Source organism: Scyliorhinus torazame, chromosome 19 (assembly GCF_047496885.1).
Source record: "Scyliorhinus torazame isolate Kashiwa2021f chromosome 19, sScyTor2.1, whole genome shotgun sequence".
NCBI lineage: Eukaryota > Metazoa > Chordata > Chondrichthyes > Carcharhiniformes > Scyliorhinidae > Scyliorhinus > Scyliorhinus torazame.
The window spans coordinates 84696991-84723189 of NC_092725.1; the positions used below are offsets into that span (position 1 = coordinate 84696991).

The window sequence follows — 26199 nt, forward strand, 5'->3', positions numbered from 1 at the left end:
GAATGGGTGCACCATCCTCTCTGCCTTCCCTATCTGGTCAGCATGTCCAGAGGTGGAATGACAACTAGTTTGCACTGTGCAGAGCATGGTTTCAAACCCAAAAATCGTCCTGCCATTGTGTCAGGGATTTGGGTGGTAAGGTTCTGCCCAACGACTCGCAAAGGGATATAAATAAATAAGATGGCAGATGGAATAGATTGTGGTAAATAATGAGGTTATCATCCTTGATAGGAAAAACAGAAAAATAAAATATTTTCCAAATAGAATTATTACAGTACAGAAAGAGACTATTCAGCCCATCAAGACCTTGTCAGTTCTCTGCCAGAACAATTCAGCTCACTTGAGGCCCTTAATCGGTATCCCTGCAATTTGTTTCTCTCCTGGTGCTTATCCAATTCCTATTTGAAAGCCACGATTGAATCTTCCCCCACCACTCCCTCAGCCAGTGCATTCCAATTCCTAATCACTTATTGTGTAAAAGGTTTTATCTCGTGTTGCTTTTGGTTCTTATGCCAATCGCTTTAAAGTTGTCTTCTCAACCATTCCACCACTGGGCACGTTTTCTCTCTTATCTACTCTGTCTAGACCCCTCTCATGATTTTGAACACTTCTATCAAATCTCCTCTCAACCTTGTATTCTTTAAGAATGGAACCATTCTTGTAAAACATTTCTGCACCCTCACTAACATATCACATCCTTTCTAAAGTGCAGTGCTCAGAATTGAACACATTACTCCAGCTCAAGCTGATGCAATGTTCTACAAAGGTTCATCGTAGCTTCCATACTTTTGTACAAGATGCCTCTACTAATAAAGCTCAGGATCCTGTATGACTGTTTAAGCTCTTTTTCACCCTCCCCATACACCTATAATGATTTGTGCACATGTATACTTGTGTCTCCCTCTTCCTGCAACCCTTTCTAGAATTGAATCCTATAATTTATATAGGCTTTCCTTATTCTTTTGATCAAGATATCACTTTGCACTTCTGTTAGATTTCATCAGCCCATTCTATAATCATGTCTTCTAGAAATCCATCACTATCCTCAAAATTGATGATACTTTCATGTTTTGTGAAATCTGCAAACTTTGAAATTGTGCCCTGCGCATGCAAGCCTAAGTCATTATAAAAATGAAGGAAACCAGTACTAGTACTGACCTCAATGGTGAGAACTGTTAATGTTGGTGTTAAGAAGGATTTTAGATTCATTGAATGCTGACACCACAGAAGGAGGCCATTCAGCATATTGTGTCCATGTTGGCTCTGCAAGAGCAATTCACCTCGTCCCACTTCCCCCTCTTTTCTCCATAGCCCTTGATTTATTTTTCTCTTCTGTTACGGAGCTGTTAATGCCAAATATTACATTTCAATTTAATCTGCTGGACTGACATAAAAAAGGCAGTTTCAACTGTTGAAACAACACTTAAGATGGCTGCCAGAGCTCACCTGACATGTTGCAACAGCAAGTTGGTCAAGCTTCTGGAAGTCGACAATCCGAATATGGGACATGGAATTTCACACCTGTTAATGTCAAATGACTTCAAGAGTGGATTGAAATTTAAAATGACTACCACAATTTGCATTCCATTTTTGTCAGGACGGAAATGCAAAGTCTACAGAGTCAATGGTTCCCCTGGGGATGCTGATATTTTCTTCCTGCTCATCACGTGGAAAAATGGACCATTCAGAAGTAATGGCTTTGACATTAAAATATAACACAATAGCCTGCATCTGCCCAGATATGAGCTAATTGATCACTTTCTATGGAATACTCAGTCATCATGGAGAGAGGTCATGTGATTGGAACAACATTTTTGAAATGTCTTATTATAAAAACCCTGCTTGCTTTGCAGCAGTCTGGAAAAAGTGACATTAGGAAAGCAGAAGACACCCAACAGCCAAAGGCTGCTTGCCTCTCAACAAAACTGAACCCTGTTAGCTTATATCAGAATTTGGACAGCAAGCAAAGAAATCCTGTGGGGAGGTAGTGGTGTAGCAGTAATATCACTGGACTAACAATCCAGGGGGGCAGGCTAATGCTCTGGGGTCATTATGGAATTTTAAATTCAATTAATACATTTCGAATTTGAAAGCGAGTCTTAGTAACAGTGGCCATGAAACTATCACTGATTGTTGTAAAAACCCATTTGATTCACTAATGTCCTTCAGGGAAGGAAATCTGCCATCCTTACCTGGTCTCCCATCATGTGACTCTAGACCTACAGCAATGTGGTTGACTCATAACTGTCCACTAACAAACGTGTGTGTGTTAATATTTTTCTACCTTTACCTGGGTGGACATTTAGCACAATAAGAACTAACCCTCCTTGTTTGAACTCAAGAAATCTGTTTGAGTTCTTTACAATCAGCATGTAAACAGTTAAGTATACACTGGTTTGGCACATTCATCCTTTTAAATATATATATTTTTAAATCTGTTATAATCAAGCAAAGAGTTGGGGGGTGGGGAGGGGGGGGATTGGGAGTCCTTGCACCTTTCCTCACCCGGTCATAGCACTTTACATAGTTATACTTTCTCTTTTGAAGCCTACATTGAATCTGCCCCAACCACACTCCCAGGCAGTGCATTCCAAATCCTAACCACTCTGCGTAGTACACAAACAGAATTTAATGTGCAGGTACGGCAAGCAATTAGGAAGGCACATGGCAACCTTTAGTGCAAGTGGGATGGAATATTAGTGAGAAACTTTTGCTGAAATTATACAGGCTTTAGTGAGACGATACCTGGGACACCATGCAAAGTTTTGATCTCTGTACCAAAGGAAGGATATACTTGCCTTAAAAAGGATGCAACCAAGATCCATTAGCTGATTCTACGGTGAGAGTGATGAAGAGAGAGACTGAGTCGAAAGGACCTATACACTCTGGATTTTAGAAGAATGAGAAGTAGGTCAGGCTAAAGGGCCTCTTCTGCACTGTAATTTTCTGCGATCCTGTGATCTCATTGAAACATTTAAGGTTCTGAGAGGGCTGTGATTTTAACTGTGTGCTGGAATCAAGGGTGGATAGGTCAAGCCCAAAGTCAATGGCAAGGTTGAGGATGGCAAAGGAGCTAATAATAATAATAATCGCTTATTGTCACAAGTAGGCTTCAATGAAGTTATTGTGAAAAGCCCCTGGGAGCTGGGAGGGTTTATGGAAAGGATGGGAATGGTGGACCTGTGAAGGTTTAGGAACCCGGGGGAGAGGGAGTACTCCTCTCTCCAGAATGTACTTTTTTGTAGTGAGCCAAGCAGTGTTGGTGGGGGTGGAGTATGTGGGAATCATGATCTCAGACCATGTGCCACACTGGTTGGAGACTTAGCTTGAGGCAGGAGCAGAGTTTGGGATAGAGGTTGGATTCGGGGCTTTTGACGGACAAGGGGTTCTGTGAGAAGGTGCGATGGGTGATCAGAGACTCTGTGGAGTTGAATCAAAAGGGAGAGGTATCGGTGGCCACATATTGGGAGGCGGTGGTTCAGGGGGAGGTTATCTCATTCAAGATGCACAGAGACAGGAGGAGGAGGGAGGAATATGTACGATTCTTGGGCAAGATAGATGAGTTGGACAGTGGACAGAAAATATTTGGATGCCCTCTAGTGGTGGTGAGAAAGAGGTTACAGGGGCAGTTTGATTGGTTGATGACAGGGAAGGCATGGGGCAACTACAAAGGGTCTGCGGGGTGCAATATGAGTATGGAGAGAAGGTGAGCCTTATAGCTATCCCATCAGCGACGGAGGCAGGCCGCGTCCAGGGAAATTCTGAGGGTAAGGACAGGGAAAGGGGAAGTAGTGTCGGAGCTGGGGAAGATTAATGAGGCATTCAGGGAGTTATATAGGGCCGGGCTGGGTGGTGAGAAAGGGGATTTGGGGCAGTTTTTGGATGAGCTGGAATTCCTAAGACTGGATGAGGAAAGGAGGCAGGCACTAGGGCTGAGAGAGGTGATGGATAGCATAAAAGGGATGAAGTCAGGGAAGGCCACGACACCGGATGGCTACCCGGCAGAGTTCTATAAGGAATTTGTGACGGAGTTGACACCACATTTGATGGGGGTTTAGCGAGGCGCTGGAGAAGGGGGAGATACCAGAGGCACTGACCCAAGCGTCGATTACGTTAATCCTGAAGAAGGGGAAGGACCTCTGGGTCATACAGGCCCATTTCACTACTCAAAGCGGATGTGAAAGTATTGGTCAAGTTAGTGGCGGGGAAGATGGGAGGATGCGTTCCGGGGGTAGTTGCAGAGGGCCAAACGGGTTTCATAAAGGGTAGGCAGCTTTCCAATAACATCAGGCGGTTATTAAACATGATCATGAACCCGTTGAAGGGACAGGTGCCAGAGGTGGTGGTCTCTATGATCGCGGAGAAGGTTTTCAACCGGGTGGAGTGGAGGTACCAGAGGTACCAGTTTGAGATTCTGGAAAGGTTTGGGTTTGGCCCAAAGTTTGTGGTGTGGGTGCCTCTGTTGTATATGGCCCCGGTGGTGAGTGTACGGATAAATGAGATGAGTTCACAGAGCTTTGAGTTGCATAGGGGAATGAGGCAGGGGTGCTCGTTGTGGCCGCTGTTGTTCGTACTAGCGAAACAGCCCTTGGCGATGGCCCTTAGGTGGTCAGTAGAGTGGCAGAGGATTGTGAGGAGCAGTAGGGAACACTGGGTGTCACTGTACGCAGATGACTTGCTGCAGTTTGTGTCTGACTCATTGGAGAATATGGGGGGAATTATGGACATACTAGAGAGATTTGAGGCCTTCCCGGGCTATAAGCTGAATGTCGGAAAGAGTGAGGTGCTTCCGGTGAATTTGGCGGGTCGGGGAGCCAATCTTGGAGCATTGTCATTTAAAGTAGTCACGGACCGGATATCTGGGAGTCTATCCTGAGATCTAGTATGCTGGGAAAAATCAAGAGTCATAGAGAGAGAGAGAGAGAGAGAGAGATGGGAGCTCATGAATCTGGAAAGAGAGAAACTGGGATATGGGACATAAACAGAAAATGCTGGAAAAACCCAGCAGGCCTGGCACATCTGTGGAGAGAGAAAACAATGTATGTATCCGTAGATGCTGCTAGAGCTGCTGAGGTTTTCCAGCATTTTCTGTTTTTGTTTCAAAAAGACGTGCTATTCGGTGAATTGGACATTCTGAATTCTCTCTCTGTGTACCCGAACAGGTGCCGTAGTGTGGCGACTAGGGGCTTTTCAATTTCGGCGTGAGAATCAGCTGGTGAGTCAGTTTCAGCGGGAGCATTGCGGAGGTGGCTGCTGGGAGGTGAGTCAACCTTTAAAAGCACTTGTCTTTGCAGGGGCAGGCCAGTCGATTTCGGCGGGAGTGGAGCTGGCTGGTTAGTCAATTTCAGCAGGAGCTGAGAATTTTTCTTTTTTTTTAAATTAGTTTTTTAGGCGGGAACAGGAAGTAGACCCGCGGACGTCTGGGAAGACCCTCACCAATAAATTCTGGTGGAGAGGAAACCCGAGACACTACACTTGTAGTGTCTCCCACCCGCCCTCCTCCTCTAACCTAATAATAAAACCCATTAGTCTGAGGTAAGTACCATATTTTATTATATTATTATTATTTTTTATAAAAATTTAATTTAGTTGTTAGCCAGATCTTGGTAGAAAGTAAGAGGAATGGCAGGGAAGGGAGTGCAATGTTCCTCCTGCAGGATGTTTGAGGTGAGGGATGCAGTTAGTGTCCCTGCTGATTTTACATGCAGGAAGTGCTGCCATCTCCAGCTCCTCCAAGACCGAGTTAGGGAACTGGAGCTGGAGTTGGAAGAACTTCGGATCATTCGGGAGGCAGAAGGGGTCATAGATAGCAGCTTCAGGGAATTAGTTACACCAAAGATTGGAGATAGGTGGGTAACTGTAAGAGGGACTGGGAAAAAGCAGTCAGTGCAGGGATCCCCTGCGGTCGTTCCCCTGAGAAACAAGTATACCGCTTTGGATACTTGTGGGGGGGGACTTACCAGGGGTAGGCCATGGGGTACGGGCCTCTGGCACGGAGTCTGTCCCTGTTGCTCAGCAGGGAAGGGGGGAGAGGAGCAGAGCATTAGTAATTGGGGACTCTATAGTCAGGGGCACAGATAGGAGATTTTGTGGGAGCGTGAGAGACTCACGTTTGGTATGTTGCCTCCCAGGTGCAAGGGTACGTGATGTCTCGGATCGTGTTTTCCGGGTCCTTAGGGGGGAGGGGGAGCAGCCCCAAGTCGTGGTCCACATTGGCACTAACGACATAGGTAGGAAAGGGGACAAGGATGTCAGGCAGGCTTTCAGGGAGCTAGGATGGAAGCTCAGAACTAGAACAAACAGAGTTGTTATCTCTGGGTTGTTGCCCGTGCCACGTGATAGTGAGATGAGGAATAGGGAGAGAGAGCATTTAAACACGTGGCTACAGGGATGGTGCAGGCGGGAGGGATTCAGATTTCTGGATAACCGGGGCTCTTTCTGGGGAAGGTGGGACCTCTACAGACAGGATGGTCTACATCTGAACCTGAGGGGCACAAATATCCTGGGGGGGAGATTTGTTAGTGCTCTTTGGGGGGGGGGTTTAAACTAATGCAGCAGGGGCATGGGAACCTGGATTGTAGTTTTAGGGTAAGGGAGAATGAGAGTATAGAGGTCAGGAGCACAGATTTGACGTCGCAGGAGGGGGCCAGTGTTCAGGTAGGTGGTTTGAAGTGTGTCTACTTCAATGCCAGGAGCATACGAAACAAGGTAGGGGAACTGGCAGCATGGGTTGGTACCTGGGACTTCGATGTTGTGGCCATTTCGGAGACATGGATAGAGCAGGGACAGGAATAGATGTTGCAGGTTCCGGGGTTTAGGTGTTTTAGTAAGCTCAGAGAAGGAGGCAAAAGAGGGGGAGGTGTGGCGCTGCTAGTCAAGAGCAGTATTACGGTGGCGGAGAGGATGCTAGATGGGGACTCTTCTTCCGAGGTAGTATGGGCTGAAGTTAGAAACAGGAAAGGAGAGGTCACCCTGTTGGGAGTTTTTTATAGGCCTCCTAATAGTTCTAGAGATGTAGAGGAAAGGATGGCGAAGATGATTCTGGATATGAGCGAAAGTAACAGGGTAGTTATTATGGGAGACTTTAACTTTCCAAATATTGACTGGAAAAGATATAGTTCGCGTACAATAGATGGATCGTTTTTTGTACAGTGTGTGCAGGAGGGTTTCCTGAAACAATATGTTGACAGGCCAACAAGAGGCGAGGCCACGTTGGATTTGGTTTTGGGTAATGAACCAGGCCAGGTGTTAGATTTGGAGGTAGGAGAGCACTTTGGGGACAGTGACCACAATTCGGTGACGTTTACGTTAATGATGGAAAGGGATAAGTATACACCGCAGGGCAAGAGTTATAGCTGGGGGAAGGGCAACTATGATGCCATTAGACGTGACTTGGGGGGGATAAGGTGGAGAAGTAGGCTGCAAGTGTTGGGCACACTGGATAAGTGGGGCTTGTTCAAGGATCAGCTACTGCGTGTTCTTGATAAGTATGTACCGGTCAGACAGGGAGGAAGGCGTCGAGCGAGGGAACCGTGGTTTACCAAGGAAGTGGAATCACTTGTTAAGAGGAAGAAGGAGGCCTATGTGAAGATGAAGTGTGAAGTTTTGGTTGGGGCGATGGATAGTTACAAGGTAGCGAGGAAGGATCTAAAGAGAGAGCTAAGACGAGCAAGGAGGGGACATGAGAAGTATTTGGCAGGAAGGATCAAGGAAAACCCAAAAGCTTTCTATAGGTATGTCAGGAATAAGCGAATGACTAGGGAAAGAGTAGGACCAGTCAAGGACAGGGATGGGAAATTGTGTGTGGAGTCTGAAGAGATAGGCGAGATACTAAATGAATATTTTTCGTCAGTATTCACTCAGGAAAAAGATAATGTTGTGGAGGAGAATGCTGAGCCCCAGGCTAATAGAATAGATGGCATTGAGGTACGTAGGGAAGATGTGTTGGCAATTCTGGACAGGCTGAAAATAGATAAGTCCCCGGGACCTGATGGGATTTATCCTAGGATTCTCTGGGAGGCCAGGGAAGAGATTGCTGGACCTTTGGCTTTGATTTTTATGTCATCATTGGCTACAGGAATAGTGCCAGAGGACTGGAGGACAGCAAATGTGGTCCCTTTGTTCAAAAAGGGGAGCAGAGACAACCCCGGCAACTATAGACCGGTGAGCCTCACGTCTGTAGTGGGTAAAGTCTTGGAGGGGATTATAAGAGACAAGATTTATAATCGTCTAGATAGGAATAATATGATCAGGGATAGTCAGCATGGCTTTGTGAAGGGTAGGTCATGCCTCACAAACCTTATTGAGTTCTTTGAGAAGGTGACTGAACAGGTAGACGAGGGTAGAGCAGTTGATGTGGTGTATATGGATTTCAGCAAAGCGTTTGATAAGGTTCCCCACGGTAGGCTATTGCAGAAAATACGGAGGCTGGGGATTGAGGGTGATTTAGAGATGTGGATCAGAAATTGGCTAGCTGAAAGAAGACAGAGGGTGGTGGTTGATGGGAAATGTTCAGAATGGAGTACAGTCACGAGTGGAGTACCACAAGAATCTGTTCTGGGGCCGTTGCTGTTTGTCATTTTTATCAATGACCTAGAGGAAGGCGCAGAAGGGTGGGTGAGTAAATTTGCAGATGATACTAAAGTCGGTGGTGTTGTCGATAGTGTGGAAGGATGTGGCAGGTTACAGAGGGATATAGATAAGCTGCAGAGCTGGGCTGAGAGGTGGCAAATGGAGTTTAATGTAGAGAAGTGTGAGGTGTTTCACTTTGGAAGGAATAACAGGAATGCGGAATATTTGGCTAATGGTAAAGTTCTTGTAAGTGTGGATGGGCAGAGGGATCTAGGTGTCCATGTACATAGATCCCTGAAAGTTGCCACCCAGGTTGATAGGGTTGTGAAGAAGGCCTATGGAGTGTTGGCCTTTATTGGTAGAGGGATTGAGTTCCGGAGTCGGGAGGTCATGTTGCAGCTGTACAGAACTCTGGTATGGCCGCATTTGGAGTATTGCGTACAGTTCTGGTCACCGCATTATAGGAAGGACGTGGAGGCTTTGGAGCGGGTGCAGAGGAGATTTACCAGGATGTTGCCTGGTATGGAGGGAAAATCTTATGAGGAAAGGCTGATGGACTTGAGGTTGTTTTCGTTGGAGAGAAGAAGGTTAAGAGGAGACTTAATAGAGGCATACAAAATGATCAGGGGGTTGGATAGGGTGGACAGTGAGAGCCTTCTCCCGCGGATGGATATGGCTGGCACGAGAGGACATAACTTTAAACTGAGGGGTAATAGATATAGGACAGAGGTCAGAGGTAGGTTCTTTACGCAAAGAGTAGTGAGGCCGTGGAATGCCCTACCTGCTACAGTAGTGAACTCGCCAACATTGAGGGCATTTAAAAGTTTATTGGATAAACATATGGATGATAATGGCATAGTGTAGGTTAGATGGCTTTTGTTTCGGTGCAACATCGTGGGCCGAAGGGCCTGTACTGCGCTGTATTGTTCTATGTTCTATGTTCTAATACAGTAACTTCATTGCAGTGTTAATGCAAGTCTACTTGTGGCAATAAAGATTATTATATTATTCTAAAGAGTTCAGCATCCACAGTATGTTTCTTTTATTAACTGAGATTTGGGAGTTGAAGAGAGCCACGTCACCAGTGAAGGCATTGGGAGCTGAATGGCTTCCTTCTTGCTCTCATTTCTATGATTTTTTGAAAATGCTCCTTTCTTAAATTCAAGCCAAGAGAGTGGTTTAAAAATACTGGGGCTGAGAATTTAAGCTGGTGTGCCTTGTGAGAAGTACCTCAAACATGAAATACATTGTTCTTTGTACTAATTAGATAGAGAGAGAGTCACAATAATATTTGCGGATGTCACACGATCAGGTGCAGTAGGATGACATGTATACAGGTGTCACCCAACTAGAGTAGGTGACCCTAGAGTGTGGGGAAGTGATCTTGCTGTTCCAGCCAGAATTTTGTGAGACAAGATGGAGGATAGGCATGAATCTTCTCTATTCTTTCTCATGGTAGTGGGACAGGATTGTTTCTTATCCAGCTTCTGTTTGGAGGACAGTGAAGTGATCTACCTTGCTGCACATTTTGTTTCTGTTCTCTTATTCATACAGACTACTGGACCAAGAATATTCTCCAGCTCTTCAACAGCGTTGGGTGGAGTGTTGGAATTCTTGCTCTCTGGCTGAGGGAGTGACGTGTATCTTGTTGATCATTGAGGCAGGTTGGTTATTATTTTTTCCTGATTGCGGATTAGCAACTATCATATTTGATTATTTATTATCCTTCCCAATGGTTTCACTACAACTGTTCTTCTGCTACCAGCCACAAAACTTCCGGAAGCCAGCTTCCTTCCTGGTCATGAGGTTGCTGCAGAATTCTGAAGCTTTTCCCTTTTAATTTCTAGTACATTTTCTTTACTGTACTTCGTTCATTCCTGGCATTTGCAATTGTTGTTGAAGTAATTTTGAACAAAATGCAGAGAAACCCTGCATTAGCAAATCATATAGTTGTCTAGGGAATTCCATAAATGCATCAGTAAAGTTTTGCATTCATTTCAACAACTTAATTCTCAGGGGTGGTAATGGGCAAAAAAGCAAAATGTGTAGATTAAGCATTATAGCCAGCAACACCTGGCTGATCAAGCGTCAGATTAAGCCCAAAGGCTTTTTCTTTTCTTTTTTAAAATAAATTTAGAGTACCCAATTCATTTTTTTTTCCCAATTAAGGGGCAATTTAGCGTGTTCAATCCACCTACCTTGCACATCTTTGGGTTATGGGGGCGAAACCCACGCAAACACGGGGAGAATGTGCAAACTCCACACGGACAGTGACCCAGAGCCTGGGACCTCGGCGCCGTGAGGCATCAGGGCTAACCCACTGCGTCACTGTGCTGCTCTACCAAAGGCTTTTTCTTGTCTGCTTGGAACTTGTATGTCTTTCTCATGGAGACCATGAATTGGATTGAATTTGAATTGTTTTTTGGAGCAACCAAAATGAGATGGATTAAGGGTTTGCCCTCTGCGCATTGGCTTTGAAACTTTGTTTTTGTTTAAAAAAAATAAATTTAGAGTATCCAATTATTTTTTCCAATTAAGGGGCAATTTAGCGTGGCCAATCCGCATAGCCTGCACATCTTTGGGTTGTGGGGATGATGGGTTGTGGGGATGAAACCCACGCAGACACGGGGAAAATGTGCTAACTCCACACGGACAGTGACCCAGAGCCGGGATTGAACCCGGGTCCTTGGCACTGTAAGGTAGCAGTGCTAACCGCTGCTTTGAAACCTTTAAGGATGGGAAAAAAATATATAGCCAGCAACACCCACATCCCGTGAAAGAACAAAGCTATAAATCACTGCGTGTACTTGACTTAACCCCAGTATGTAAGTGATACCATTTTAGTAAATCTCCTCTAAAAACCTTCCTGAAGTCTGGTGCCCAGGATTGGATGCAATTCTCCAGCAAAAAAAGAGGGGGATGGCGGGGGGCACAAGTGGTTTAGCATGACATCCGTGCTTTTGTACTTTTATGCCTCGGATTATGAATTCAAGGAACATGTGCAGCTCGTCCTGCCATCTGCAAATATTTGCGTACACACACAGGTTTCTGTGTTCCCGCATCCCCATTGCACTCAGTTGCATGTGATTTGTAGTCGGAGCGACTGAAATGTCAGCAGCGACCGAGATCCCATCCCAGCCGGCCCAGAGCCAATGGAGCGCGCGCGCTCTGGAGCGGGTTCCACGGTGCCGGAGCGCACGCCGGGAGGCGGAGAAGCCGGGTGGCCGCGCGCACGCCGGGAGGCGGAGAAGCCGGGTGGCGGCGCGCACGCCGGGTGGCGGCGCGCACGCGGGGAGTTGCTGCCAGAGAGAAGGGAAAGCGATCGGGAGGCGGTGGCGGAGCCTGTCAGTCAGTCAGTCAGTGAGTGCAGAACGAGACCAGCAACGTACAAAGCAGCCTTTCAACGGGTGAGGATGGGGAGATTTCAATAACTGGCGGGGTGGGCTTCGAGCTGCCGTGCGGTTTGTAAAAGAGCTTTTTGTAGAGCGTGGGAGGGAGGGAGGGGAAAGGCCTCGATAACTACCAGGCACTGCCGGGGGAATTGTTGGAGCAGGTGATCGGGCTGGGCGACAGTAAGTGACAGTTTTACATTGCTATTGAAAATTGCCGTCCCACCCAACCCGAGAAAAAGTTCAAAGGTGAGAGTTTGTTCTGGGAGTTTTCTGCTTGCATCAGGTGACGCAATTGTGTTGGTATGTGTTCTGGCTTTGGCTTCGCCTTCTTGTTACAAGCGACTTTCATGTCCGGTTCCAACCTGCGAACAGCCCTCTTGCCCGCGCCGTTGTAGGGTGTCCAAAAATAAAGCAGCGAAACCTTCCCATTTATTCCAAGGTCACAGATCCGCTTGCGATCAGGTCACGGAATTGTGTTTGTACAACATGAACTGAGGTTCTCCGCCCCTGTTGCAGGTCTTATGATTGCAGGTTTTAAAAAAAAAACTATCACACAAGGTTTTCATGTCCACTTTCAAGGTCTTTGGTGGAAAGTGTTTCTGGATGTCATAAACCAGCGATGCAGTGCTATTTCAAAACGCCAACAAGGTTAATTGGCTCTTTAATCATTCCCTTATCTTGTTGAAGCTGAACTCCAGGTGGGACGTTGAGTCTTTTTCTCCCTCACACAGCGGCTAATGCATTTGATTCTGTGAGAGGGTGTGTAGATTCTGTTTATTGATTTTTACAAAGGGTGGGCTTTTATTTCAAAAGTGTATTTGATCAGAATCATCTTCGTCCAAATGTGCCTCTGTCGATAATTTCCATGCATGGGCGTATTTATTGTTGAATAATAATCAGGTTAACTAACATTAAAGATTGCGTCAGTGTTCCACCTTCATTTCTAAACTAGATCTCCTTGGGAACTTAAGTATTTTGATGGCTGTAACAAGGTGTGTTCCACGAGGATCGCATTACATCAGGTGGGAAGTGGTGGCAGAGTGGCAATGTCTCTGAACTTGTAGACCACAGCATTGAATCTCATTACAGCAGCTGGTGGCATTTAAATTCAGTTAATAAATCTGCAGTGTACAACTAATCTCGGTGATGGTAACCATGACACTGTTTTAAAAAATATATTTTTTTTATTCCCCTTTTTCACATTTTCTCCCAGATTTACACCCACCAACAATAAACAATAAGCAGTGACGAATATAATGTCAATCCCCATTTCAACAACAACAATCCCATCCTCTCACCATTAACACATACAGTCTCCCCCCCCCCCCCCCCCCATCTTATGTTCAATGTTATCCAATTCTTGAAAATGCTTAATGAATAACACCCATGACTTGTAGAACCACTCCAACCTTCCCCTCAGTTCAAACTTAACCTTCTTAAGAGTCAAGAATTCCAACTGGTCCCTCCGCCACGCCAGAGCACAGGGTGGAGAGGTTGCTCTCCACCCCAGCAGGATCTGCTTCGGGCGATCAACGAGGCGAAGGCTACAACACCCGTTTCCAACCCCGGCCGGTCCGACACCCCGAATATGGCCTCCCGAAGGCCTGGGTCCAGTTTCACGTGCACCACTTTAGAGATTACCCTAAAAAATCCTTCCAGTAATCCTCCAGCTTTGGATAGAACCAAAACATAGGAACGTGATTTGCAGGGGTCCCCCGCAACGTTCACACACGTCTTCTACCCCCTCAAAGAGCTGGCTCATCCTCGCCCTTGAGATGTGCTCTATATGTCACCTTCAGCTGTATCAGCCCCAACCTTGCGCATGAGGTGGAGGCGTTCACTCTCCGGAGCACCTCACACCAGAACCCCTCCTCCATGAACCATGACACTATTACCAATTGTTGCAAAAACCTATGTGTTTTTTTAAAATAAACATTTTATTGAGGTATTTTTGGTACAGCAACAACAACAAAATAAACAATATACATGAAACCATAAAAATAGCGCAAAAGCCGTTTACCTTTCGTACAGGTCCCACCCTTATTACCCCCTACTGTAACCTAAACCCCCCCCCCCCCCCGGGTCTGCTGACGATTAATTTTCTGCAAAGAAGTCGACGGACGATTGCCACCTCCAGGTGAACCCTAACAGTGACCCTCTCAAGGCGAACTTGATTTTCTCCAAACAGAGAAAGCTAGCCATGTCCGATAGCCAGGTCTCTGACTTCGGGGGCTTTGAGTCCCTCCATGCCAATAGTATCCGGCTCCGGGCTACCAGGGAAGCAAAGGCCAGAACATCTGCCTCTCTCCTCCTGGATTCCCGGATCTTCCGACACCCTGAAAATCGCCACCTCCGGACTCAGCGCCACCCTTGTTTTTAAAACCCTGGACATGACGTCTACAAATCCCTGCCAAAATCCCCTAAGCTTTGGACATGCCCAAAACATGTGGACATGGTTTGCTGGTCCTCCCGCGCATTTTGTGCACCTGTCCTCCACCCCAAAGAATCTGCTCATCCGGGCCACTGTCATGTGAGCCCGGTGAACAACCTTAAATTGTATCAAGCTGAGCCTGGCACATGTTGCGTACGGGCTGACTCTACTCAACGCGCCCGCCCATAAACCATCCTCCCAGCTCCTCCTCCCACTTGCGCTTCAGCTCCTCGGTCTGCGTCTCCTTCGACCCCATAAGCTTATAGATGTCCGAGAGGCTCCCCTCCCCCACCCACCCTCTGGAAATGATCCTGTCCTGAATCCCCCTCAGCGGTAGGAGCGGGAAGGTTGACACCTGTTTACGAAGGTAGTCTCGCACCTGCAGATACCTGAATTTGTTTCCCCTCGCCAGCCCAAACATTTCCTCCAACGCCCTCATATTGGGAAAGCTTCCCTCTATGAACACATCTCCCATCCTCTCAATCCCCGCTCTCCGCCATAACCGGAACCCCCCCATCCATACTCCCTGGAGCAAACTGGTGATTATCACACATTGGGGCCCAGATCGATGCTCCCACATGCTGCCTCCACTGGCCCCAAACTCTCAGGGCCGCCACCACCAAGGGGCTGGTGGAGTAGCGTGCCGGTGGGAGCAGCAGAGGCGCAGTTACCAACGCCCCCAGACTGGTGCCCTTACAAGAAGCCGCCAAAACCTACGTGGTTTGTTACTCTCTTTTAGAGAAGGAAATGTGCCATCCTTACCTTGTCTGGTCTACGTGTGATTCCAGACCCACAGCGATGCGGATGACCCTTGCTGCTTTCTGGAATGGTCTAGTGAGCCGCTCATTTTGGGAATAGGCAACAAATGCTGGCCTAGACAGTGGCGCCCTGACCTGATGAAAAGAATAAAGAGAAAAAAAATGAAATCTGTAACTCCTGAGATGACTAAAATCCTACCTAATTTTCTCTGTTTATGTACAAATTTTAAGGAGTTAAGTAGTTTTGTGTAGACTCATTGACAAATTTATACCTATGTACATAAACCTAGCTGGCCTACCGAGTCTAAATGGTGCAGTTGCTTGCAACAATGTCAGAAAATTGAATGTACCTGAAACAAATGTAAATATAAATGAAAACTGTCTAGGCATAAGAAGGCTGTAATCTGGTTTTAGGATTGAGGTCATGGCCACAAACTACTTGCATATTCGTTTTGTGGGCTTAGAGTATCATTTGAGTTGCTGATTATCCCAAATTAAAATTTTCTTTCATCTCCATTGTTTGAGCAAGTAGTTCTGTTTAAATTAATAAATCCTTTAGCCTGGATGTTTTGGTTGTAATGATGGCAGAACTCTGTGTTCACAGTCATTGCTTTTCTGAAACTACAACTTTTGGAGGCTGCATGTGTGCAATGAAAATTTGAAATACAGAAGTTGCAGTCATTGATTCGGTGCTCCTCCAGAGAGACAATGTTGAAATTTCTGCATGTGGAAATCAAGTAGAAATCACTGATCCTGATGAGAACTTCCCCTTTTTACACTGTAATATTGGTATGAAATCCCTCAAAAGTTGCACCTTGTTAATGATGTGCAACTAGGTTTAAAAATTTACATTGTCATAACTACTACTCTGGCCCTGATGTTTTTGTAATATAATTTAGAGTACCCAATTCTTTTTTCCCCAATCGAGGTGCAATTTAGTGTGGCCAATCCACCCACCCTGCACATCTTTGGATAGTAGGGGTGTGAGACCCATGCAGATACAGGGAGAATGTGCAAACTCTACATGGATAGTGACCTGGGGCCGGGATCGAACCCGGGTCCTTGGTGCCGTGAGGCAGCAGTGTTCACCACTGTGCCACCTTCCAATTTTTGAATAGTGTATTTTGCTTCCTGGTTTGCTGTCAGAGAATTCTTCAGTGTGATTGGCTGCTTACTTTGATGACATCACTGTTGTGGGGTATCTCATCTCTTTGACTTGGCTTCTGGTTCAAATGAATGTTGTAACGTATGTAACTTAGAATAGTATGGTAGACACTTGCTGCATAAGTAATGTTTTCTTCCGCTCTTTTGCTCGTTCTATTTGGTTCTCTTGACAATTACCGTAAATGTGTGTCTTCTGTATGCTGATCTTTCTGCAAATTCACATCCCAAAGATTGCTAGATTTGGGTAGCTTTCTTCAAAGTCAACTGTGAATGCCATTGTTTTACCACTGACAAAATCCAGGCCATTATAAATATGGCAAAATTGCCACATATTAGGATGGTTGTCGAGATCATAGCTACATTTTTGAGCAGTTGTGAATTTTTTTTCTAGTTCCATTCAGCATTTTCCCCTCCCTTTTTGGGGTGCCCTTGCGTTGTGAAAAATGCTATATAATTGCAAGGCTTGCTGTTTTCCCCCATCAATTTTAATTTGCGTATTTTAAAGCCAGTGTTGAACCTCTAGTGAAGGAAGTTAAGCTGTTTACTGTACTAGTTGGTTTACGCTTGGCAATTGATCAGCTCCTTCAAGAGGCACAGAACATGTGTTGCATTTCTAAGGCCAGCTTGTTATTTAGCAGCTAGTCAGTCGTAAAATCAGAGTTGGTTCAACCCTGCTTTGTTCACCAGTCCTGTGATTCTTTAATTTTATTTTTTTTAGTGGTTGATACTTATATAATTTTTGCATTTAACCATGAATCTCCCACAATGTTGAACATTCGATCAAGCTAAAAATGCAGAAATTGTATATTTGATTTATTGTCACATGAACCGAAGTACGGTGAAAAGTATTTTTTTGTGGCCGAGGGAACATACACAGTACGTACATAGTAGACAAAAAGAATAATCAACAGAGTACATTGACAGATGGTACATCGACAAACGGTGATTGGTTTCAGTGAGAAACAAGCGGCCAAACAAAGCAAATACACGAGCAAGAGCAGCATAGGGTGTCGTGAATCGTGTTCTTACAGAGAACAGATCAGTCCGAGGGGGGAGTCTTTGAGGAGTCTTGTAGCTGTGTGGAAGAAACTGTTCCTATGTCTGGATGTATAGTTCTTCAGGCTTCTGTACCTTCTGCCTGATGGAAGGGTCTGGAAGAAGGCAATGTCTGGGTGGGAAGGGTCTCTGATAATGCTGTCTGCCTTCCTGAGGCTGTGGGAGGTGAAGACAGAATCAATGTGAGGGTGGCAAGCTTGTGTGATGCATTGGGCTGAGTTCACCACACTCTGCAGTTTCTTGCGATCTTGGACCGAGCAGTTGCCATACCAAGCTTTGATGCAGCTGGACAGGATGCTCTCTATGGCACATCTATAGCAGTTTGTGAGAGTCGATGCAGACATGCCGAATTCCTTTAGCATCCGTAGGCAGTAGAGACATTGCTTTCTTGACTGTTGCATCATTGTGAGTCGACCAGGACAGACTGTTGGTGCTGGTGACCCCCAGGAACTTAAAGCTATCGACCATCTCCGCTTCGGAACCATTGATGCAGACGGGAGTGTGTGTCTTGCTACGCTTGAAGTCGATGATCAGTTCCTTGGTCTTTCCGACATTTAGAGAGAGGTTGTTTGTATGGACAAGGCAACCTTTTTATTCATCCTCGGTTTGTGTCGCTGGCAAGTCGGCATTTACTGACTATCCTTCCTTGTTCTTGAGGGGAATGGGAAGCTTTCATGAACTGTTGCAGTCTATGTGGCAGTGAGTGGACTCCCTTAATTTAGTTAGGTAGGGAGTTCCAGGATTTTGTCTCAGCATGGTGTTGGAACAACGTTATATGTTCAATTTAATAATGTGTGACATGGAGGGGGAACTATGGTGTTTTGCATGTATTTCCTTTGCCTACAAAAGGGCCTGCTATTACCTGCAGTTCTAAGGTGGCATGCATATACTAGGGCTCAAAATTAAGACTGTAGATGCATTGGGCAGTGGCATAAGTCATTTAAAAGTCACTAACCAAGCATACTAAACTAAGATTAGGTGACGTATTGATACAGTGAATAACAAGGCTGAATGTGGATATTAGATTCTCATCTGTCCACGTAGTGCATTTTGATGTTTGTCACGCTACGAGGATGTCCTGAGCAGAATGTTGAGTGTTACTGTGCATGGCGGAAGAAGTCCCCCTACCATGTCTCTTGACTTCCAGCATTTGATGCAAACTGCTTCCTGTAGGAAAAGTGCTAAAATTGGTGAGAACCCTTGGGGGAGGGGAGGTGGGGGAGGAGGAGAGAGAGACTGGTGAGAACTCTTGTGGGGGATATTGGCGAGATCTTGGGGTGGAGTGGAGGGGGTGGGGGGGGGGGGGGGGGGGGTGAGCAAGAATGTGATTCTCAGTTCGGACAAAATGTTTTACAAATAGGTTATTTACAATGAAAACTCAATAATTATGAGAAATGGTGATATTTCTAAGCTTTATTTAGAAACTATAACTTTGGAGAGGAAAATACCTGGTGCCATTTAGTTTCATTCATTGAGTGGTTCCAAAAATAGTTGTATTGTCATAAAGATACAGCTGGTGTTTGTCTTGCAGATTTTGTTATACTCGAATCTGACCTTAATGGTTGTGACTTAACGCTATTTGACTTTGGTTTCATTGGTGAAGTGATCCATATTCAAAGAGTTTATTCTCTATTTTCCTGTTTACAGGAACTGTTTCACTCTGATGCGCAGAACAATTATAGCTTTATTTCTTCAGTAGGATGTTGAATGGTTCAAACTACAATGATTAACCTTGAAAAATATTCTTTTAAATATTCTCAAATAACCTATAAATTCTTTGAAATGTGCTTATTTTGTAGGATAATACATCTGAGTCTGGCATTGATCCAATGCAGTAAAATAATTGCATTATTTCCAACACAGGTTTTCAACAATTGCAATATATGCAGCCTCTTATTTTATCTGACAGCTCTTTTATCATGGAACTGTCAAAATATAGATTGCTTTATATCAGAATATGCTTTTAAGATGAATATAATCTTGATTTTTGTCCCATAAAATTATAGGCAATCAATATAACAGGCTATGGCAGCATTGTGACTATCTTAGTGGACTAGCAATCCTGAAGACTGGACATGAGTTCAGTTCCAACCATGGTAATTAGGGAGTTTAAAAAAAAATTGAGGGACAATTTAGCAAGGCCAATCCACCTACCCTGTGCATCTTTGGGTTGTGGGGGTGAAACCCATGCAATCATTACGGAGTTTCAGTTCCAATAATTAAATAAATTTGAAAGGAAAAGTTGCTGTCAGTAATGGTGACCATAAAACTACTAGACTTTTAGTAAATATCCTTTTTAAGGAAGGAAATTTACCACCCTTGCTCGATCTTGTCCATATGTGACTCCAGATGCACAGCAGTGTGGTTCCTCTTAACTGTCTAGCAAGCCACTCAGTTGTATCAAACCACCACACAAAAGTAATACGCAAATAAACTGATGAATCACCCGCATCGACCTAAGCACTGGACCCATAGTCCACTTAACCCTGCAAAGTTCTCCTCCCAAACATTTGGGAATTTGTACCAAAATGGGACATCTGTCCCATGAACTAGTCAAACAACAGCCTGACATCATACTCCTCCATCATCATCCCTGTGTATGTCTTGAACCACTGGCAGACAAGACCCATCAGAGGTGGTGGTACAGTGGTGTACAGTTGGGAGGGAGTGGCCTCGGGAGTCCTCAATGGTGCCTCCAGACCCATGGCATCTCATAGCATCATAACATGGGCAAAAAGTTCATTATATAACTGAGTGGGGCTACCCTTGTTTGTTTACATTCTTATTTGTTTGATCAAATACTTTAGCCACGGGTGCAAATCCCATAATGGATGTTAAATTTCACAAGAGGCCAAAAACAGGATTTGTGCCGACGAGATCCCAGAATGAGATCTTCGCCATCCCCTGCCGGTGATGTAAAGGTTCACATCCAAGAAGGACTTGAGTCTGATTTGCATAAATTAACGTATTGGCAGGTTTGACTCTGTGATTTCTGCCCTTGTCCTAATTCCCACCCAACTGACATGATGTCATGCCGGCGCAAATCACCACTAGTTTTCAAAAATTAAAACCAGTCAAAATGACCACGCTAGGGGGTGCACAGGTTGGTGTTTGATTTGATTTATTATTGTCACGTGTGACATTTACAGTGAAAAGTATTGTTTATTGCATGCTGTACAAACAATGCATATCGTACATAGGGAAGGAAGGAGAGACTGCAGAATATAATGTTACAGTTATAGCAAGGTGGAGAGAAAAGATCAACTTAATAGGAGGTAGGTCCATTCAAAAGTCTGATGGCAGCAGGGAAGAAGCTGTTCTTGAGTGTATTGGTACGTGACCTCAAACTTTGGTATCTTTTTCCTGACAGACGAAGGTGGAAGAGAGTATGTCTGGGGTGCGTGGGGTCCTTAATTACGCTTGCTGTCTTTCCGAGGCAGCGGGAATTATAGATTGAGTCAATGGATGGGAGGCTGATGTCCGTGATGGATTGAGCTACATTCACGACCTTTTGTAGTTTCCTGCGGTCTTGGGCAGAGCAGGATCCATACCAAGCTGTGACACAACTAGAAAGAATGCCTTCTATGGTGCATCTGTAGAAGTTGGTGAGAGTTGTAGCTGACATGCCAAATTTCCTTAGCCTTCTGAGAACGTAGAGTCGTTGGTGGGCTTTCTTAATTATAGTGTCGGCATGGTGGGACCAGGACAGGTTGTTGGTGATCTGTACACTTAAAACCTTGAAGCTCTCGACCCTTTCTACTTCGTTCCCATTGATGTAGACAAGGGCATGTTCTCCACTACGCTTCCTGAAGTCGATGACAATCTCCTTCATTTTGTTGACATTGAGGGAGAGATTATTGTCGTCGCACCAGTTCACCAGATTCTCCATCTTATTCCTGTACTCTCTCGTCATTGTTTGAAATCCGACCCACTACGATGGTATCATCAGCAAATTTGAAAATCGAGTTGGAGGGGAATTTGGCCACACAGTCATAGGTGTGTAAGGAGTATAGTAGGGGGCTGAGGACACAGCCTTGTGGGGCACTGGTGCTGAGGATGATCGTGGAGGAGGTGTTGTTGCCTATCCTTACTGATTGTGGTCTGTGGGTTAGAGAGTTCAGGATACAGTCGCAGAGGGAGGAGCCGAGGCCAAGGCCTCTGAGTTTGGAGATGAGTTTCGTCGGAATGATGGTGTTGAAGGCTGAGCTGTAGTCGATATTTAGGAGTCTGACATAGGTGACTTTGTTATCTAGGTGTTCCAGGGTAGAGTGCAGAGCCATGGAGATGGCATCTGGAAGGTATAACCATCTGGAAGGTATAACATGACTGGCCATTGCACTCCCTCTGGGGAGCTCCATTGCACGGGTTCCCTTTATCCATGGGGAATTGCGGGGTTGGAGGGGTTGACCTTCTGTGTGTGGGGTCACTATGTCCCGGGTGGAAGGGGAGGTTGGGGAGAAGGGGGACAACTCTTATATATGTGAGGGGGTTCTGGTGACATGTCTGTGAGGGGGTTCCGGTGATGGGGTGGGGGAGTTGCTTTTTATGTACATCAGAGATCGGTATGCCCTTTAAAAATGGGACCCTGATCTCGAGATTTTCATTGTTGTTGGCTTTCCTAGGCCCTGCGCCGAGTGTACATCGCTTTCCCTTTGAAATTGCACAGAGTAGTGTTCAAATCAGCCAGAAAAGTCAGCTGTACAGCCTACGAGCTTCACGTTGGTTTTCTACACTATCCATTTTTGGACGATCCTGGCCAAAGTGTGTGTCTCAATAATTTCTCTTCCCACTATGCATTGAAACTTTGGGCAGTTTCAAAATGTCCGTCTTTCGCCCACTCAAATTACAAAATGTGACTACTTCATCCTGTGTTGTCATCGTTTGACCAGATCCTCCATCCTCCAAGAAGTGTAAATTTCTGCCTAACAACCCCACACCACCCTCCACCCCATACCCTGCTGTATATTCCTGTATATTTGTCTCACAACTAATGGCAATCCTTCAGCTATCTGGTTCCTGCGCTCTGGAGTTCCTTTCTTAAACACTACCAGTTATGAATCTTTTCCTTTCGGAGGAAGAGTCTACAGACTATAGATAGGCAAGGCGAGTGGGCAAAAACCTGACAACTGGACTATAATTAAGGAAAATGTGAAGTTATGCACTTTGGTGGGAAGAATAAAGGAACTGAATATTATTTAAATGGAGAAAGCTGCAGCAGAGAGGGATTTAGGGGTCCTTGTGCATAAATCATAAAAACCTAGCATGCAAGTTGAGCAGGTAACAGGAAAGGAAAATGGAATGTTGGCCTTATTTCAAAGGGAATGGAGTATAAAAATAGGCAAGTCTTGCTAAATAATCTTTATTATTGTCACATGTAGGCTGACATTAACACTGCAATAATAATCTTTATTAGTGTCACAAGTAGGCTTACAGTAACACTGCAATGACGTTACTGTGAAAATCCCCTAGTTGCCACATTCCGGTGCTTGTTCGGGTACACTGAGGGAGAATTCACAATGCCCAAATGACCTAACAGCACGTCTTTTGGGACTTGTGGGAGGAAACTGGAGCACCTGGAGGAAACCCACGCCGACATGATACAAGGCACTAGCTAGGCCACACCTGGAATACTGTGAACAAATTTGGTCCCCTTATCCAAGGGGATACTTCTGACTGAGAGATGGAAAAAACAAGCTGCCATCTCTCATTTAGGGTTAGTTCCAGGCTGCATTTTATCAATTATTCAAAATCTGTAATTTGCACATATATTTATGGTCAGGAGTAATTTGCATACGTATCGATGGAAAGGAAAGTGAAATGAAAGAATGTTGAGATGAAAAGTAATTTAAGATAGTGTAAGATTCTTGACTTTGTTTTTCTCTTATTTTTCTACTTCAGGCAATTCATTCTCAACTGATCAATTTGGAGTTTCTCTGTTGATATTGAGTGTTTTGAATGAGTAATGTTTATTTGAATGACAGATTATGATTGATGTACGCATAAAACTGTGAATATGCACACGAGTGGAAAACGTGCAATCGTTCACGTTGATTTGTCATACCTATTTGGATAGATTTTGTTTAGGAGTAGTGGGCGTTTGTGAAATTGGAAATTGTGGAATATGATTACTTGACAGTAAATGTGTTGCTCATTCATTCCAGTTAGAATAACTAACTGGTTAATTTACTGAAGTGCCACAGATTTGGGTTGGATCAGTGTCTCTGTCATGATCACGAGCGGTGTAAATCATTAAAAAAAAAAAAATCTTAACCTTCAAAGCAATTGCAATTTTCCCACGATGTGCATCCGCTATTATCTGACCGAACATTTGCAGAGAATACTTACGTGAGATGTTATAATATTGTATTTAAAAAAAAAAAAAAAAATTTAGAGTACCCAATTAATTTTTTCCAATTAAGGGACAATTTAGTGCGACCAATCCACCTACCCCACACATCTTGGTTGTGGGGGCTAAACCCACGCAAACACGGGGAGAATATGCAAACTCCACACGAACAGTAACCCAGAGTCGAGATCAAACCTGGGACCTCGGCGCTATGAGACAGCAGTGCTATTGTGCCACCGTGCTGCCCTTAATATTGTATTATTTTTGTTTTGATAACTCCATTCATTCTTGTGCCTTGGGCATTGTTGATTAAATGGCATTTTCCATTATCCACCGGCTTTTGGTGATATGTGGCCTCCATTTTGGAGAACTATGTAGATGACACTATTGCCATTATTCTTGAACCAAGTCTAGTTAGCCCATTACCCCATGCTCATTGAATTATATTGGCTTCTGGTCTTGCAATGCCTACATTTTGAAATTCTCACCTGTTTCTAAATCCCTCAATTGCCCCCCCCCCCCTTTCTGCGTTCTCCAGACCTGCAAGTCTTTAAGATATTTATGCTCCTCAAATTCTGGTCTGTTGTGCATTCTTTATTTTAAACATGTCACCATTGGCTGCCACAACATCAGCTGCCCGTAGTAAGCCTTAGAATGTGTTCCCTCGTCCTCTCCTCCTCTCTCTCTTCCACTCCCCCCCCCCCCCCCCCCCCCCCCCCCCCTCCCCGCCCCCCTTCCATTTCACGGCTCCTTAAATCTTACCTTGTGTATTTCTGGTCACTTGTTCTAATACCTCCTATGTGGCTTGGTGTTAAATTTTGTTTGATAATGCTCCAATGTCTTATACATTAAATGTGTAATGTAAATTCAAGTTTTTTGACATACACATTTGTGAGATACATAATTTGTATGTATGGTCTTCAAATTAGCAGTTAATTAGACAAAGGCAGGAAGAACTGTATTCAGCAAGCATATGCCATAGACTGACTTCAAATCAACTTGGGAACTCTGACTCCTCCACAGTTTTTGTGAACATCACCTGCTAATAACAGTTGGCCACCAGTGCATGAATAGTTACTGTGGGTGATGTTCTTTGAGGAATTATAATAGGGTGTGCTACTTGTATTTGTTATCGTAAATGCTTTCTCCAGTTCGAGATGAGAATGCTTTGTTAATTTTCCTTATTGATATATACAAAGTAAAGATTGAACAATGGGCTTTTTTCAGACTATTGGTTTTCTGCCTTGAAGTATATTGGTGAACTTATCAAATGAATTATTTGAAGTTTTTAGCAAAGTTTAATAATTCTTACATTTTGCTACCTTTTTCATTGCAATGTTTAAACAATTATTTTATGGATGTGAACATAGATGCATTTTATTGCCCATCCCTAATTTCCCATGAAAAGGTGATGGCAAGTAGCTTTCTTGAACTGTTTCAATCTGTCTCGTGCTAGTACACCTATTGTGCTGTTAGGACGTGAGTTCCAGGATTTCTATGTAGTGACAGTGAAGGATTGCAATATAGTTCCAAGTCAGGATGAAGTGTGGCTTGGAGGGGAACATGTTAAGAGTAGTGTCCCCATGCATCTGTTGCCCTTTTCCTTCTAGGTGGCAGAGGTTGCAAGTTTTGAAGATGCTGTCGAAAGAGCCTTGGCGAGTCGCTGCAGTGCATCTTATGTATATAGTAAACACTGCTGCCACTATGTGGCGATGGTGGAGGAGTGAATGTTGAAGGTAGTGGATGGGTGCCAAATAAGGGTCTGCTTTGTTCTGTCTGGTGTTGAGCTTCTTGAGTGTTGTTGGAGCTATTCTCACCCTGACAAGTGGAGAATATTCCATTACACTCCTGACTTGTACTCTCTAAAGAATTCTCAGTCTCTGACCTTCTCTTGCAGCCACAGTATTTATATGGCTGGTCGGGTTTCAGTTTCTAGTCAGTGGTAACTCCCAGGATATTGGTGGGGAACTCTGCTGTGGTAATACCATTGAATGACAAGGGAAATGTTTAGATCATCTTTCTTATCCATTCATGGGATGTGTACGTCACTGGCCAGGCCGTCATTTACTTCCCTTCCTTAATTTCCCTTTTTGTATAGCAGGAACCACAATGCTGCGTGTGTTGGGAGAGGTCTATGGTTTGGAGTTTTTAAATGATGTAAACTTCAATTGTAGTGTATTGTGCAATTCTGCACAAATTGGAATATCTGCAGTTTAAAGAGTTCAGTTTTTAACCCTAAAATAAACAGTGAAGATTGAAGTTTAAAAATGCATTTGAGACTGTGGACATGTGCGTCAGTTTTTGTGTAAAGTCCTTTAGGGTGAGGATGGCGGCGGTTCCTTGGGAATTTGACTGTAAAAGTACTTGTATTGTAGCATAGCAATCTGGTATGACATCAGACTGTTGAATATACTGTACACATTTCATTGAATCGTGTTAAATTGAACACTGGAAACCTACTTAAAAAAAAAAAATGAATTC

At 44.5% G+C, this 26199-nt stretch overlaps 1 protein-coding gene across 4 annotated transcripts in view; it reads left to right on the forward strand.

The window, feature by feature from the left end:
• The first annotated feature begins 11849 nt into the window (after positions 1–11849).
• Positions 11850–26199, forward strand: part of LOC140396269 (protein kinase C and casein kinase substrate in neurons protein 2-like) — a 141447-nt gene continuing 127097 nt past the window's right edge. For all 4 annotated transcript variants that reach the window (XM_072484650.1, XM_072484651.1, XM_072484652.1 and 1 more), the window contains exon 1: positions 11850–11978. The gene's annotated coding sequence lies outside the window, so the exon portion shown is untranslated. The remainder of the gene's footprint in view (positions 11979–26199) is intronic.